Genomic DNA, 16,059 nt, shown 5'->3' with positions numbered 1-16,059 from the left:
CTTGACAAGAGAAGTACAGTTCTCTTCTGAAACAGAAGCTTGGCTTGGGAGCCTGTAATTAAGATGAACCTTTCACAGCAAAGTATGTTATGGCAATATTACTCAAATTGCAGCTACTGAGAACCAAGTGGGCTATAATTAATCAGCATCATCAAAGAAAAGGGATGATTTCAGAATCCTTGCAGAGGTACTGTAAACAATTTGTTAGGGAAGAGAGTGCCCAATTAGAAATGCATTCTCGTTTAGGAGAAATTAATTTTGTTGTCAAGAGAGACAACTAATGGTGACTATTGGGTTTCATACCAAGTGCAGATAATCTCTCATGAAATGTCTGGACAGGACTCAACGTTTGGAATAACTCACGTCATAAGGAACTATCTTTATCTTCCTCCGAGATAGATAAATGCTGATATTTAGTCTGTGGCAAGCTGGACTGATATTCATCACCAGGGCCTCTTCATTTCTTCATACTTCATTGCTCCATTCTTGACAGCACTTCAGATAAATATAATAAACATATTAATTTTTGTTCTTGTTGTTCAAATAATTGTGACACTCAATGGTGTAATTGATAAGATATTGCTATTTTTACTTTCCTTTTAATTTCTTTCAGGTATTCAGTCTTCAGTTAGCCGCAGAGCTTACTACATGATGCATTATTGAAACAGAAGAGAAGCTGGGGGGTTATCGACTCATGTTTGAGGTTTCTGCCAAGAGAAAGGAGTGAGTCCTGCCTCCCTTTAGACAAGGGGAATGGCAAGACATTTCAGATGTGGGGGAGCCTTGATCTTCAGTGCTATTTCTTTCCTATTGTTGCCTGAATCAGAATCTCCCACTACATCCAACAATAGTGAGTGAAAATCTTATCTCAACATTCATGCCACTGAAATAACGAACTGAGCTGACAATGATGTGCTCCTCATCAGATTTCCTGTGGGATGAACAGAGTTAGCTTCATATTGTTTCAGGCTCTCAGGTGACCAGGCTCACATTCAAAAGGATCTTCCCCCACATCACAGTATATGGAAAACAGAACTAGAGGCCTCCCATTCCCGTTAGAGGGTCACTCTAACTGTAGGAACTACACTTTCGGGTGGCTATTCAGTTCCTTGTCGAAAGCATTTCAGTTCACAGTTATAAAGCGTCCGCATCACACACAGAAAATCCAGTGTGTAACAGATTTGTCTGCAGAATCACTAATGACTGGATGGATTATGGCTCTTCAATTCCCTGTTGCCTGATGCAACTGCCACCCTTGATATCAATTTAAAGATAATTCAAAAAGATTTGCTGTTATGCTAGGCTGCTCGTGGAGTTTTGGTCCCTGGGGTTGTCAACTTAACACCTTATCCCAACCCTGAATTTACATCAGAAGTATAAAGCAAAATACAAAAAGTAAACCCTACCCAGTAAAACTCATGGTGTTATTTTATGCATTCAGAATTCTGTCCCAAAATATGTCAAATTTTACTTGCAAAAATAAAAGGCTGCTGTTTGATTCTGTATGTGTGCAATCTGCAGGGAAGTATACTCAGCCACTTCTTTCCTTTAAACATTCAGTGATCAAGTGTGGAATCCGATGTAAAACCAAATGGGGAGAAAGTATCATTATTTAAAGGCTATATAACTGCTTAAAATTAGAGCTGTGAAGGCATCAAAAAATACCAGAAATCACAGATGGTTTGCAGATAAATTCACATTGCATTTAGTCCACTCAACATCTAAAAAAAACCCCTATGCTTTTGCCTTGCTTTTCAGTCTATCTGTTGATGCCTGCTCACAACATACTTTCTTTAAAGTGGGCTGAGTCGTGTTCTACACAAATACACATATTTTTAAATGATGTAGTTAAAATTTAATATATTTTGCACTTTTTCAACATGACAGCTATCCTGAGCAGGTTAAATAAGGCATTAGCAGAGATGAAATAGTGAGAACAGACAAGCAGTTGTGCAATATGCAAGTGGCTGAGACAGAATGACCTGATTGCTTCTTCTTGGCTATACTGATGATTCTGCAGTATTGGAGTCGGTTGAACACATTGTTTTCCCTCTCCAAAGACTGCAGGATCAGGCTTTTACATAATTTGGGGATATTTGTATTATATTCTGCATATTTTGTTTCCTGATAGTCTGCAATTTAACCAGTTAAGGCCTATTTGCCTTTTTTAATGTCTGGGCTGTATTTTCAAATGCTCTGTTTTGTCCCTTGGGTTTTCTCTCTGACACCGGGGTGCTCTGGGGAAAATTCCATTTCCATTAGCATGAAAGACCAGGATTTGGCACAATCATTCCAGCCTCCCTGCCTAGCAGCAGTCAGCAGAATTTGTTGAATACATAATGCTTGAATTCTACTCCTTACCAGCTTCTTGCGGAGGTAGGAATTTGCAGCAGGCAAGAGGAAGCTTGAAACATAATGGTTATTCAATACATGGTAGAGCACATCCCCTAGCTATTGCTCTTCATTGAACAGGCGCATGAAAGTTTTAGATGGCAGTGTATCCACTGTTATGACAGTAAATATGATGGAGTTCATGGTACGATATATGGTATCTCTTCTTGCCAGGAGCAAACTCTAAACTGCAGCTTGGAAAAGCAGAGGTTGCTTTTCCCCAGGCTCTTTGAAAAACCTGGCAGAGTAACAAACACTAAGACAAGATCACGGAGTTCTGAAGTTCCTGATTAGTAAATATTATTTGAGACAAGTGTAACCTCAGGACAAGAACGCCTGACATGAACCAGATTCAGGCACAATTTTGGCAGTCTTTATTCCTTCTGCATGTAAATGCAGCAAGCCAAGCAACCATCCTGCCTAACTCCTGAGCTTAGCTTTCCACATTCCACCAGCCACTTGCCAAGAGTCATTTGTTCTAGTACTTCTTACAAAAGCCAAGCTACTTCTCATAACTCTCCATCCTAATTAAGCTACTCGCTGGCTTTTATAATCACCTCTCCATAAACCAGTCAATCTCAGCAGGATTTTTAAAAGCTGAAACTGGGCTGATGTCCCCTTAAAGCACCAGCCATCCTGAAGCAGCAAGGTCTTATTCTTCACTCTTCAGCTTTTCTTGAGTGCCTTCTTTCATTTCTTTTCCAGATGTAAAAGAGAAGGGCCAACAACAAAAACAAATATATGCTGAAGGTTGAATGAGGGCACGGAAACATGCAGTTTTCCAGACAACTCAAGCACTTCTAGCAACTGCATAGATCACTATTTTCTTTCAAGCTGTTTCGCACTCAGTATTGTTCATCAATCCATTAAGGAGGACAGACAACCATGCTTTTTAACAGAAACCCAGACAAAATGGGCAGAATAAATCAAAGTTCTGGGATATTCAGAACTTCAGCATCTCAGAAATCCAATACTTCATCTTGACCTTTATTCAAGAAAGCATCTGAACCAAACTTAGAGTACATACAAAGGGGCTTTTAAATCAATAAACCTTTTTATACCACTGCTCCCTGCTTCAAGAGCCTATTTCTGGAAGTTTTAGGGCAGTTAAACTGAACTCAGTTCAGAGTCCACAACCAGAGAGCATTTTCTCTGGAGCAGGCTCCTTGTGGAAGGCTAAAACTAAACAGAGCATCCTAGCACCCTGCACCACACAGCTGGCATTGCTCAAATTGCCACCAGACTGGATTTACCTGGAAGCTTCTGCTTCCACAGACATTGCTATGGAAAGTGTCCTGCGTGAGTTAAAATAAGTTAATCAATTTGGTGTTGCCAAAGGCATTCTAGTGTGTTTCTTACTGTCTAATAATGTGGAATAAAAGGGACATCAATACTTGTAGGTGGTGGAGGCACCATATAACATGGAAATAAGATGGCTTCAAATAAATCCTACCTTAATTTCATCAGGACAGAAACAGAAGCACATGCACAGGCAGAGGGGCTGCATTACTACCAGCATCCCCAGCGACAGTCTGTCTGGGTGTTGCTCCACCAAGACCAGCAGACCCAAAAGTCACATGAAGGAGAATGCAGGCTAACAGCATCCGTGGGATAGGGAGGAACCAGAGAGAGCCATGTGTGACGTGGTCTGCAGATACCAAACAGATTGGATTGTTTCCAAAGGCTATTATCTGAAAAAGACTTTGCTTTATACTTGGGCCAATATGGTAAACTCTGTCCACTTAGCTCAGGGAAAGGTCAGAGATATTTTGAAGTAAAGAAAGGCCATCTGTGGCAGCTGTATCCAATTCAGAGAGATAAATTATCCCCAAAGGAACATGAGGAAAAAAATCCTTATTTATTTTATTTCTGCATATTCGACTTACGGTTACCCTGGTGCATCCCTGATACGGAACTGAGCGATGCTTTCCAGCAGAATCCAGCCAGTCTTTCTTACAATGAGACAGAGGTTGTCTAAACAGACGATCACTTCCTGGAATTTGCAGATCTAATTCCATACTCCAGTATTTAAGGTCTCCAGCAAAAGTGACATCCATCTTCCCTGTAAAAAAAAAAAATAAATAAAAAAAGAAAGATTTTCCTTCCATGTAGAGATTATTTAGTGCTTTGTTATTGACACTGCTTCTATTGAAAGATTTAAACATAAAAATGCAGTGTATTCAAGTAGTGATCATTTTTCATCGTCACTTAGGGACACTACAGCCTGTAGTTAGTTGCAGCAGATTTATCTTTTCTGCTATTGATCGTGTGTGGGGCCAAGCTGTTTGCAGGTACCTGGCTGTATTGCTTCTGAACTGCAGGAAGAAATGCACACAGAGTGCACAAAGGTGATGCCAAGCAGTCTTGATTTCATTCTAAAGCTGTGTAATTATTTCCTTATAAAGGGTGAGATAAGCTCCTAGAGGATAATTTGTTTGTGGACACAAGGCATTTCCTGCTTGATGAAAGGAATAGTGTGGAAATGCCATTTCCCTGTGTAGCTCAGCCTAAATGATATCACAGAGAGCTGGGTTTAAGGCACTAGGTGCAAGCAAAAACTTAAGGTATGGAAGGACAGATGCTTTGTGAAAAGCAGGGTCTGTCAGTCAGGTCCCGAAAGCAAACCTGCCATGACCTCTTGTGATGAAGATGCTCTCTCATGAGGATTCCCATCACATCATGGGAAGATTCCTTCTGCTTCTTGAAGCCCACAGAGAATGGAAAACATCACCCCAAGGGGTTGGAGCCCTCCAGCCTCCAAAGCTCCGTGAACAACTTTTATACTTAAGACACAAGGATTAACTCCAGTCACCTTATGAGTTTAGAGTGGAGCTGAAGGAAAAACAAAACAGAACATTTAGATGCAAGGTAGAACCTGCCTGTTCTCAAACAGTACAATACTGGATCCCACACTTTTGTCTCAAACACATCTACTATATTAAACAGAGCCAGACATCTATATATGCTCTTCTTCACTTAAGCCAAAGACATCAGTAAGTGCTGATACAGAGGCTGTGAATTCAATGGCTGAATAATGCTTGCGGGAATCCTTAAGAGACCAAGAAAGCTTTCTGTTGAAGCTGTCATGCACCTCCCTGATGGATCACAGCTCACAATCCATAAATGCACTTAATGGGGGGGGCAGTCAGGACCAGATCTCCAGCTTCCCACAGCAGTTGCTCTGTTACAGAGCTAAAAGGTGTGTTTGTGCTTATTTCTCTTACCAGGTACTAGCTGAAATGTGACCCAGACACCTTTGAAGTTTATATATATCAGGTGTAAGCTTAAATGTAAGCTGGAAAAGAGGCATACAAAGAACTTCAATGAATGAACAGACTACGGCACCTCAGTGCTGTTTGCAGCTTTTTCATCCAAGTGAAGCCATTTATCCACAGCGTTTGTTGTGACTTTGAGTCGCTCCCTTTCTGGATATTGCATATTTGGATTAGAAAAGGGAAAGACAAGCACTGTATGGACAAGGAGACCTGTTTTGTTCCTTGTGCTCTTCCTTCTACTCCTGATGGAGAGACCTTGAATTCGTAGAACAGCAAAAAGCCCACAAAGAACAGCAAAAAGGCCACAACATTGTAACTGCCTCTAGATGAAAAACACATACTTTATTCTAAAGGCAGTGACTTAACCAAAACCAAGCAAGCTATATAAATAGAACACAGGTATGTAGGTTCACCCCAAGTATTAACTTTACAATGTTCTAGCTCTTCTTCCTTCTCAATCATGTGTTTGAGTTCATTTTCTGATCACTTTTACCAAATATATTCTTCTCCCACAGAGACCTAATCCTTTTGCACTCCTTTGCAGCTCACTTTGACTCACTTGTCAATTCCTGATCCAAACCCTTTTGATTAATCATCTCTGAACAGGTTTATCAATCTGTTCTGAAGCCTGAACACAGAAACATACATGTTCAGCAGATATTTCCTCACTGAATTTCTCTGCTACACTATTTTGGAGAAGAGTTCCAAACTGTGCCAACTAACTCTTGCTATTTGCAGACTTGGGAGATGGGATTCTAAACCGTGAGAATTTGCCAAGGTAGCTGTACTAGCAAAAGCATATTGCTCCTGCTATAAAGCTCAATCCTGTTCTTCAAATAAACTGCACTAGTAGAAGGACTTCCACTGCCTCAGCAGAAGGTTTTGTTGATAGGAATTTAGTTTCACCTCTTGCAAACCAATATAGCAATGGTAACCAGGACAGGTTGTTTTCTCCTCAGTATCCACAGCTGCCAAAAAAAGGAATATGATCACTGTCTTACAGAATAAAAAGTGGCTTAATTCTGTCCCCCAAAATAACCTGCAGTTTTGATCCACTCTGAATTCTTTTTCCCGCAAGGCTTTCCTGCACAGATAACAACGTTAAGCAAATTAGCAAATTACTCTCTCTGCAAGAGCCAGGTTATATTTCACCATTAGAGAAGGAGTCTGGTTTTCGCTTAGGTGGGAACAGATCCACAATAACAGTATTTTCAATCATTCACGTCTCAACATTACCCTTCAAAATAGTTTCATTTTGTTATATTTAATGCTTCACCATTACATCTTAAAAGTATGTCAATAATTACAAATCCCACTGTTTTATTTTAGGTGCTGTTCTCCCAAAATGACAGAAGCACACGGATTGAAAACGCTGCTGAAAAGATTGTTGGAAGATAGGAAAAGCACATCTAAGCTTTGCCTAAGTGGAAAAAAGGAAAGGGATGCTCTTTGGGCACAGTAGCAAGAGCATAGGAAAGTTTCTGATGTTCATCATTTGCTTAAAGCCCAAACTGGATTCTGTTATGGTAAACTAAAGCACTGCAGTATTGTGAGTTTATGGTATAATATTTTGGCCACTGTGGGATGTTACACTGCAATATTGAAATGAAGGATCATACTCTGAAGTCTGCAATCTGGTGCCCCTCTCTGGCTGTCATACCTGATTCTAGACAGAAAAAAAAACCCATAAAACATATTGAGCAAACTCCATCTGATGTGTCAAGTAACAAGTAGCCCTTTATATGTAAATAAAATATTATGCACACCAGAAAATTGCCCAAACTTCCCCTCCTTCAAGGTATTAAAGCTCTTCCTGTTGCTATACAGTGAGAATATTTTATAAGCTTTATAAGCTCTATCACTGACCTCTTCACTTTCTAATACATGAAAAATTACTGATCTTCTCTTGCCCACTGAATAAAAACCGAAGCCCTCTGCAAGCCTATTAGGAAAACTATATTTACAACAAAGCACCAAGGAAAATATTCCCATTAAATTTTACAGCAATTTCCTTGGAAGACTCCTTTCCACTGAGAACAGCTGGACTTAATTGCAAATGAGCTGACTGAAGGAAGTACATCTGATTGCAGATATAATAAAATTCATGCTTGACACCTTAATTTTTTTAATATATATTGGCCACCATAAAATCACTGCATTTGCTGGTTTGCAGGCTAAATCTATCAAAGTTCTGGCAGGAGAATAGACAGGGAACGGAAAAGCTTGTGGAGTCCTTCAAAGCTTGGTGCTTAAGACACAGCTTTTTAATGCTATTGATTCCAAACAATCAATATTTTCTTCAATAAGAAAGTCTCATATTACCCCTCTTCTCAACCACCCTTCACAATGAACTTAGTTAGGATGAAAAAGCACTTAATGGCTTGCTTTTGAGTTCCTTTTTTTTTTCCTATGTTCATTGCAGTCTCTCTTCCTTACAAAGTTCACCTCCCTCAGCCCTGTTGGCTGATACTATGTGGTTGTGGAGTGGTTGGGCAGCTTTTCTCCAGTGTGACAACCTGCCATCAGGTTACCAGTTGACTCAGGAAAGCTAATTTATTTGAAATGAATTGCAACCAAATCAACCTATTGCTTCTAAGGTTATTTACTTAGAATCTACCATAAAAGCAAAGACTTGTGCTTCTTCCTCATTCCTGTTTTCTCTCTGTGAATAACTTAGCCCATGATAAGCTTCATGGGCAAGATTTTGAAGTACCTTTTTACCCGTAAATCTGAACCAAAGTAGTAATTTCTGGTGGGAGTCTTAAATGATGGCTTTTCAAACAGTAGGGCTGGTCATCTCCTGTGGTAAATGCAGTCCTTTTGTATTGTGAGAAGATTAAAGTTTGCTTAGAGCAGGGAGAGTGAGAACTGTGATTGCTGCCACCTAAGAATGCCTAAGAACTGGGTGTCATTGCTGACTAATTGCAGGCAAATTGCTTCTGCTGGACCGTATATTGAATGAACAGTAGCAACAGTGTTTGCCTGTAGAGCAATTAAGTTTAACAAGGATGAAATAAACAGTAAAGGCTGCCTGAATCTTCTTGCCGTGGAAGTATAAAATCCCCTGTCGTCTTCAGTCTGCGACATGGGTGAGCAGTACTGCCTTCCTGTTCTCAATGTTACTCCATTTCCTGATGAAGAAATGGGATAATCTCCCCATTCTCTCCTGTCTCCTAGGATTATTCCTGGACAGATACACACATTTCTATGAAAGGAAAAGAGTTCTCTTTCATCAACATGTTGTGAGAAGGAACTAATGATCAGGGCTCATTACAGAGGCTGCTTTTCCTTTCTTTATCTTTGTTTTTTTTGCAGAGTAACACTGCATGTGGCACCCCAACACTTTAAAAATAACCTGCTGCTCCACTGGCACCTAGCGTGATGCTAATAAGAGCCTCATCTAAGGGCTGTTGCAGAATCTGTAACAAGCAGCTTCATGTCTTTTAAAGGAATAGCATTCGCTGCTTGCTTCTGTAAGTGGCTCCTTAACCAGGCCTACCCAACATTGCAGATGTACACAGAAAATGCATTTTAATCAACCACAGAAACACTCTGTAGCACAAATAGTTACGCAGCTATGCCCACAACAGCACAGGTAAGTAGGCTAGTAAATATTTAATAAACTATTGTTGCGTGGGATAGTAAACATAAATATTTAGTATAATATTTATTTACATTTATATCCTATACTTAGAATAATACGGTGTCTAAAGACAAGTATAGATTCAAATGTTTGGTCTAGTAATACTACTTAGAGTATTACTTAGAGACATTTAATACAGTGTCATGATGCAGGCAAGAGAATGAAACACACACACACAACAAATACTATTTAGTTTTCTTTGTAGACCAATTGCACTATAAGAAAGAAATGCAATATAAATATCAGAATCTCTTTGCAAGGTGGTATATGTTGGGCTTTTAGCATCCTACTGTCAGGTGGTAGGGAATGACCTTGGGGGGTTGCATTACAAAATGCTGGGCTGGCAGGAGGGCAGATTTTCTATGAACATAGGATGAAGTGCAAATATCACTCCCCCAAGGCATAGCCCCAAGCACAGACAGATTTCATGCCTTTCTTATAGAGTAAAATGGAGAGTTTGGTGATTCTTTAGAGAAATGCAGGATACAATCACTGCAAAGATAAAAATTCCTTACCCAAAGCCCTGGGAATGCACTTGCTCCTAGCAGGGCTGCAACTCATCTCTGCAGGGCTGTTGCCTCCATCCTGAAATAGAGGTGGTGTACAGTTTGACACATTAATATTTATTACAGCTTGCAGTGCAGCAGTAGTCCTATATGAGAGCAGACTCTATTATAGAAAAGACCTGCATTATAGCAAGAGGTGGTCCTTTACAGGGATTTGGGTTTTCTGCCTAATAACACATTTTGGACTATCGAATTTCTACATACATTGAAAATTTCCTTCTCCAGCTATGTTGCATTTATGGTGACAGACAGACTTCATCTCCAGTTGAGGGCCTTTCCAAAGAGTTCATTGAGTTATGATTCACTTTTTTAGATTAATTAAATTACATTTCTTGCAAAATGTGTATCTGTATGTATATGTGCAGGCTTGGCTACTGCTTAGCATCATTTATTTTGGACCCCTAACCAAAGTCACATCAGTTCTGACTGCAGCTTGACTGCTGCTCCACTGGCACCTAGCATGATGCAGTTAAGAGCTTTATCATTTGGTGCCAAAGTAGAGAATTCATCTTTGGAGGACCAATAAAGCAGTAAAAAACATTTAATCACTAATTCATCGGTTTACACTGTTTTCACAACTGCTCCACAATGACCTCCATGTAGGTGCAGCATGGCAGTGCGTCTGGTCTTAGAGGATGTAAGCTGTGTGTTGTACAAACAACATTGTCACTGCTAATATCTCTGCCAAAGATCTGCATGCCGTGCTGGGGCTTTGTTGCTTTTTTTTCATAGCATGCACTGTCTTTTTAGCAATATGCCTGCTGAATATTAACCACTCTAATGATCCCAGCACAGCTCCATTGCACCACTGCTGCCTTTAGTCCTAGCAAAGTGATTTTATGCCTTTACAGAAGCTTCAGTAGAGAGGCCAAGGACTGGTCTACAGGTGCTAAGCAGCCTTCCTCTTCTTCACAGGCAGCTCACAGCCAGGCACTAGTGCTGATGTACAGGGTGGGAAGCTTTGGTTGCCATTTGACTTATCAATACTAACTCTGTAGTGCCTATTCATCCTATTAGGCTCTGCTCTGTCATGTACCACACACAGGGCAAAGAGGTACTCAGTCCTCTTACGAGTTCTCTCTGAGAATTAAGGACTTGCTGGCATGATCTCTGGATGCAGTTGGGCTGGCTGATGAGGTGGCTATGTTTGTATACCCATCCCTACAGGAGGACAATGCTTTCCCTTCTGTCCATCAGCTTGCCTGGGCTGTGAGGAGTGAGGGAAGGATGTTCTGGGTCATAGGGGCAGCGTTTGTCTAGTAGGGATAGAGTGAGAGGCAGAGGGTGGTGCTGGGTGAAGGATTAGCTCCAGTTGGAGTATGGGAGAGAGGGAGTGCAGTACAAAGCAGAGAGGATATGAGGCAGGATGGGCAGGAGCAGGAGAGAAAATGAGCAAGTGGAAGGGATTTGAAAGAGCATGAGGTGGTTTCTCAAACATCCATGGAGGAATTCTCCCATGAGGATATACTGGAAAGTCAGATAAAGGGTGCAAAGGCAGGAAAACACATCTACCAGCAGCTTCTATAAGAGCACAGGAGGACAAGGCCTGTGTCAGTCATGGCCAAGAGAAAGGATGTTGCTCTTATCAACACACAAGAATGCCAAACACAGGTCTAACTTTCAATGACATGAAAGGGACCTTGTGCAGGAAATGCACTGCAGAACCTAATCTAGAGCAAGAACAGGTTAGGAAAGTTGTCAAAGAATTTTAGAAGCCAAAGCAAAAAAATACAGTCAAAATAACAGACCATTTGAAGTGTCCTTTCCATGATCAGGAAACACTCAATCCATAACTGGCCTTGTGGAGATGAGCAATGAGAAGGAACCACTCCAGTCTGCCAGTTTTTTGGGTGAATTAGTTATTGCCAGGTAAGGAATGAAGCCACAATACATTCTGTCTTGAAAAGCAACCAGATCTGGGAATAGAAGAGGATGGCTGAGCACAGATGCCTTAACATAGGGTGTGTAAACTTGCTGCTCAGATCCCAGCTGCACCTGGAAGAGTTAAGGAGAAGGAGAGGCAGGAGGAACTAACCAACTTCCATGTGCTGTCAGCATTTTACCCCTTCAAGAGCTGCTGTGCCTTCCACCTTTGCTATCTGCATCCAGGACATGCTGTACAATCCAGAGAACCAATCCACTGGAGTACCTCCTAAACAAAGTTCTCCTCATTCTGTCTGACTTGCCCCCAGCCTTGCCCCCACCAGGCACACTCCATGTTTTATTGACCGACCAGTAAGATTGTGCCTGACTTCATTGAGAGGCTTTTAAAATCTTAGTCTTTGCTATTAGTATTGATTAGCTTTGTCCTCTTAATGGGCTATCTTTTTTTTTGTCTCCTGGCTTGTTGCATCATCAGGTTATATATTACTCTTCAGGGTTCGTTAGATGGATTCATAAATGTGAATACAGTTGGGGACCAGCTCTGAGGAGAGATGCTAATCTTCTGAACAACCCCCCCTGCCAAACCATCTTTCAGTGTTTAGGAGACCATTCTCAATGAGCAAAGAGATGAACAATCTGCTCACTCCCTTTTTCAGTGGGGGAGAAAAAGAAAAGAGGAAAGAGGGAGAGCAAATTGCTCTTCCACAGGAGAAGTGTGAGTACAGAGTAACTCAGTGAGCCAATGCACCAACTTTATCCCTGCAGCCATGGGTTCTCAGCTTAAAAATATGAAAGTAGAAATTAATCATTTACATTTACGTGGCTTTTTTTTTTTCCCAGATTAACCTCTCCCCTGTAAGTTCACCTAAATCTAAATGCAGGCTTTTCTAGAGTGGAAAATAGTGGGGGTTTAATAATGCACAGCAACACCGTGCAAGAGCTCAAAGCAGGAATATCTCACAGAAATCAAAATGCAGGAGCAGGGTTCATAGAGAACTCAGCTGCTCTGGCTGGAATTGCTTCGCACAGTCCAGCTAATAGCCTGCCTTACAAAGTTGTTGCTGAATTGTTAAAATATTACAAGCAGGCATTACAAGTACACTTCAGTTCCATATCTCATCTTACAGCTAGTGCCTCCAACCCAATACCACTGCATTAATCCAATATTGATTCTAAGGAACACAGAGCTTCTGAGCCACCCAAACAATGTGTTGCAGCACAGAAGGTTTCCATTGGGATCTGTCCTCAAGCCACTGACCCAGCGATCCTGGTAGTTTGTGAGAGCAGCAAATATATTGCAAGGTGGTGCACGTGCAGCCCACTTGATGGGCTCATCCTCTGGGAATGGATCTATTGCACAATTTAGCTTGGATGTCAGAAGTATTGCAGCAAGAGCACTGCCTCAGAACAGATGATGGTTTCCCTGGTTTTTCTATTGCTAGAAAACTCTATTTGCCATTTATATTCCTCATTCAAAGTCCCCAGCCTTCAGCATTGTTTGGCACCAGTTGGTTGCCACAGAATAAGGACCAGGTGTCACTTTCAGCCCTCTTCCTCAGGTGCTTGTGCCTGGGGTTTGACATTCAGTTGCCTCAATCACATCAGCTCAGTGATACTCCCTGTGGGGTTTGATCAGTGGTGCCTGTTACAGCAGGCTATGAACCTCCTGCAACACACACCTTGGTCCTTTTATTGTGGTGAAGATGTCCTGTGGTGTCTGGAGCTGGAGATGGTGTTCATATACAATGAGTTCAGCTCACAGAAGAGGAAGAAGATACTACTGAGGAGGTGTGCACTCTGTAGCTGATGCCAGGTGTTCCTTGATTGAACTCTGCTTCCCTCCAGATTCTCTCTTGAGGGCTGAGCTCTAATCAAATGAATTTATCCGTTGGCCAGTGAGGAATAACAGTGAATCTGAAAGCTCATGGAAATTTGCCCACATGAAGCATAAAGTTTTTAAATATAAAGGAGAAAATGGATTTGCAAACTGGAAAACCAGGCTGTAACAGAGAGCACAACAAAAGGGAGAAAAGAGGCTGGAGGATACTGCAGCACAGCTCCAGTACAAGGGGCTCTCTGAGAAAAGCAGTTTCTTCTAGTGTTACTGGAAAGGCATTTTACTCTGAAAATGAAATCCAGACAGGATGTTACTGATGGTGCACATCTTATTTTCACTAAATGATGAACCTTCATGTCCCATGAAATACAAAAGTAGAGAGCTGCATTCTATTATATTCAGCAAAGGTGTTTTTCCCCCTTTTGTTTAAATTTATTCATTATCAAAGGTATAGTGCCCTTGAGAAGCTGAGGCGGTTGCTTGTATTGCTGTGCAAGGAATTGAAGATACTTACTGAAGTTTTTATGAACAATGATGCAGAGATGTGTAGCAAGTCTTTCAAGACCCCCGATCCATCTATTCAGAGCTGACACTTAAGCTGTAAAGAGACATCCTTGTCAAACTACTTGCATATTGCATATACAATGAGATAGCTCTTCATTTCTAGCACAGTGGTTGCAGGAGTTAGAATTTAAAGCAGAAGGGCTCTAGACTTCTTATTTCTGCCTCTTGTGGCTCCATGTGCAGAAATCACATTGGCAATAATGAAAGTTCAGCGTTTACATCGAAGGCACAGTACGTGAGAGGGAGTGAAAATGTTGTGATGAAAAAGAGCCTGGCTAGACATCCTGTGCTTCAGAAACTGTTAGTGGGCTGCAAGTCGAGGGGGGAGTGAAGGGATGATACTTGTTTCAGATGCAGGTTGCCCCCATGCATCCTTTGTTCTTTGTCCTGCTGTTCAGCAGTGACACTGAGGAAAATACATTTGTATGTACCGTACAGATCTACAATACAAGAGAGAAGGCTATTTCAGTGGATGATTTCTGAAAGTCCATAAGAATAATAAGGTTCAGTTCAGCCTTTAGCTACGTAACCAATGTTTTCATCTTATGATGCCTTTTAACCTTGTAGACCTCCTACGTTCACTATGATTTTATTTTACTAACAGTTTTCCTAGCTTCTCCCCCTCCTTCACACACCCCGATTACTGTTCCAGAGAATACTTTCATTTTTAATGCATGTGACCCCCTCACACATAGTTTACAAGCAGGAAGAACTACTTATCTTCACAAAAAACAACAACGGTTGCTACTAACCAGATTTTGGTCTCTGATGCACAGTCAGGAAAGGGTGGCTCAGGTGTCTTCTATAGTTTATAACCCAGGAACTGAAGTAACTGGAAGTCGATGCCTAAGTTGACAGGAAGCTTTCTTCTATGAGTATGTATTTCAAAGCAAAGCGCAGGCACCAATCATGCTGGGTACTAGAGGAGCTCCATCTTCATGGCAGCTGTTGTCTATGACCATCTCATCATCAGCTGTATAAAATGATGTGAAAAACCTGAAAACAGATGTTTGCAATTCATTGTCTAAATTTGCTTGGTTAATATAACTTAAGGTTCACTAGTTAAGTAGTTCCCCCCACAAGAGCAATCTCTGGGTAACCTGAGCATCACCTAAACCAACTCATTCCCTGCCATGGAATAACAACAATATAGGCAGCTTTTTTACAAATCAGCATAAAAAGGGGGTTTCTGAAGAAGAGCTGCCAGGTATATCACAGCTGTTTTAGAGGCAAGCAGGAGTTTAACATCTCCTTCTGCCTGCATGGGAACAGTGCTGTTCCCCCAGCACCATTCAGGGCAGCAGTAACACTGCACATCAGCTCACTCTTACACAGGCAGCCTCCAACAGCTACTTCAGCAGCTGGAAACCTTTAGAGGTGCTTTATAAATATGCCCACTCTTACAGCAGGTGCCTCGTCCTATTCCACCAGGGAATTTTCCTGCATCTGCTCCACAGAGAGATCCATGTGAGGCTGAAGGTCAGAGCTCTGAGGAGTCCTTCTGTTAGGTGACCTCAGCTAGGATGTGGTCCTGGGTAATGTCTAATGGGTTTCACATGACTCAGGTTTTCCTCCTTTGTCCTTCCCTCTCCTTCACCGGTGTGCATTTTGCTAGTTAGCAGTTATACAGCAACAGCTGCAAAGTACCATTTTTAAGGCAAATTATTATTAATACCCCTTTGCCAAATTGCCGCAAACTATTGAACATCCTCCTCCCAAGCAGCCTGGGCTCTGCAACCCTCTAAGGAGAGCATGCGTTTTAATCTTTCCATGCATTCTTATCCTAAAACAGCAGTGTATAAGGACAGAAGCAAGGAGCTGTGCCTGCCTGCTTGCCAACAGAGGCAAGAGCAGCTCCAAGCTCAGCCCCGGCTCCTGCTCACACACCGGGTGCAATTA

At 41.5% G+C, this 16,059-nt stretch overlaps 2 long non-coding RNA genes across 2 annotated transcripts; one reads left to right on the top strand and one right to left on the bottom strand.

Annotated features, from left to right (window-relative positions):
- Window positions 1-588: 588 nt before the first annotated feature.
- LOC133211901 (uncharacterized) lies at window positions 589-7,219 on the top strand. Its single transcript, XR_009725315.1, has 2 exons — window positions 589-850; window positions 6,996-7,219. It is a non-coding gene; the product is annotated as an uncharacterized LOC133211901 (long non-coding RNA).
- On the bottom strand, window positions 4,238-15,147 carry LOC133211902 (uncharacterized). Its single transcript, XR_009725316.1, has 3 exons — window positions 14,913-15,147; window positions 14,111-14,194; window positions 4,238-4,453 (listed from the first exon to the last, which is right to left on the bottom strand). It is a non-coding gene; the product is annotated as an uncharacterized LOC133211902 (long non-coding RNA).
- Window positions 15,148-16,059: the final 912 nt, after the last annotated feature.

The sequence above is a fragment of the Neopsephotus bourkii genome, unplaced genomic scaffold, assembly GCF_033783945.1.
Source record: "Neopsephotus bourkii isolate Nb327-2 ecotype Australia unplaced genomic scaffold, CSIRO-AGI_Nbou_v1 NB_659, whole genome shotgun sequence".
Lineage (NCBI taxonomy): Eukaryota > Metazoa > Chordata > Aves > Psittaciformes > Psittacidae > Neopsephotus > Neopsephotus bourkii.
This window is presented reverse-complemented; position numbering and strand designations above follow the sequence as displayed.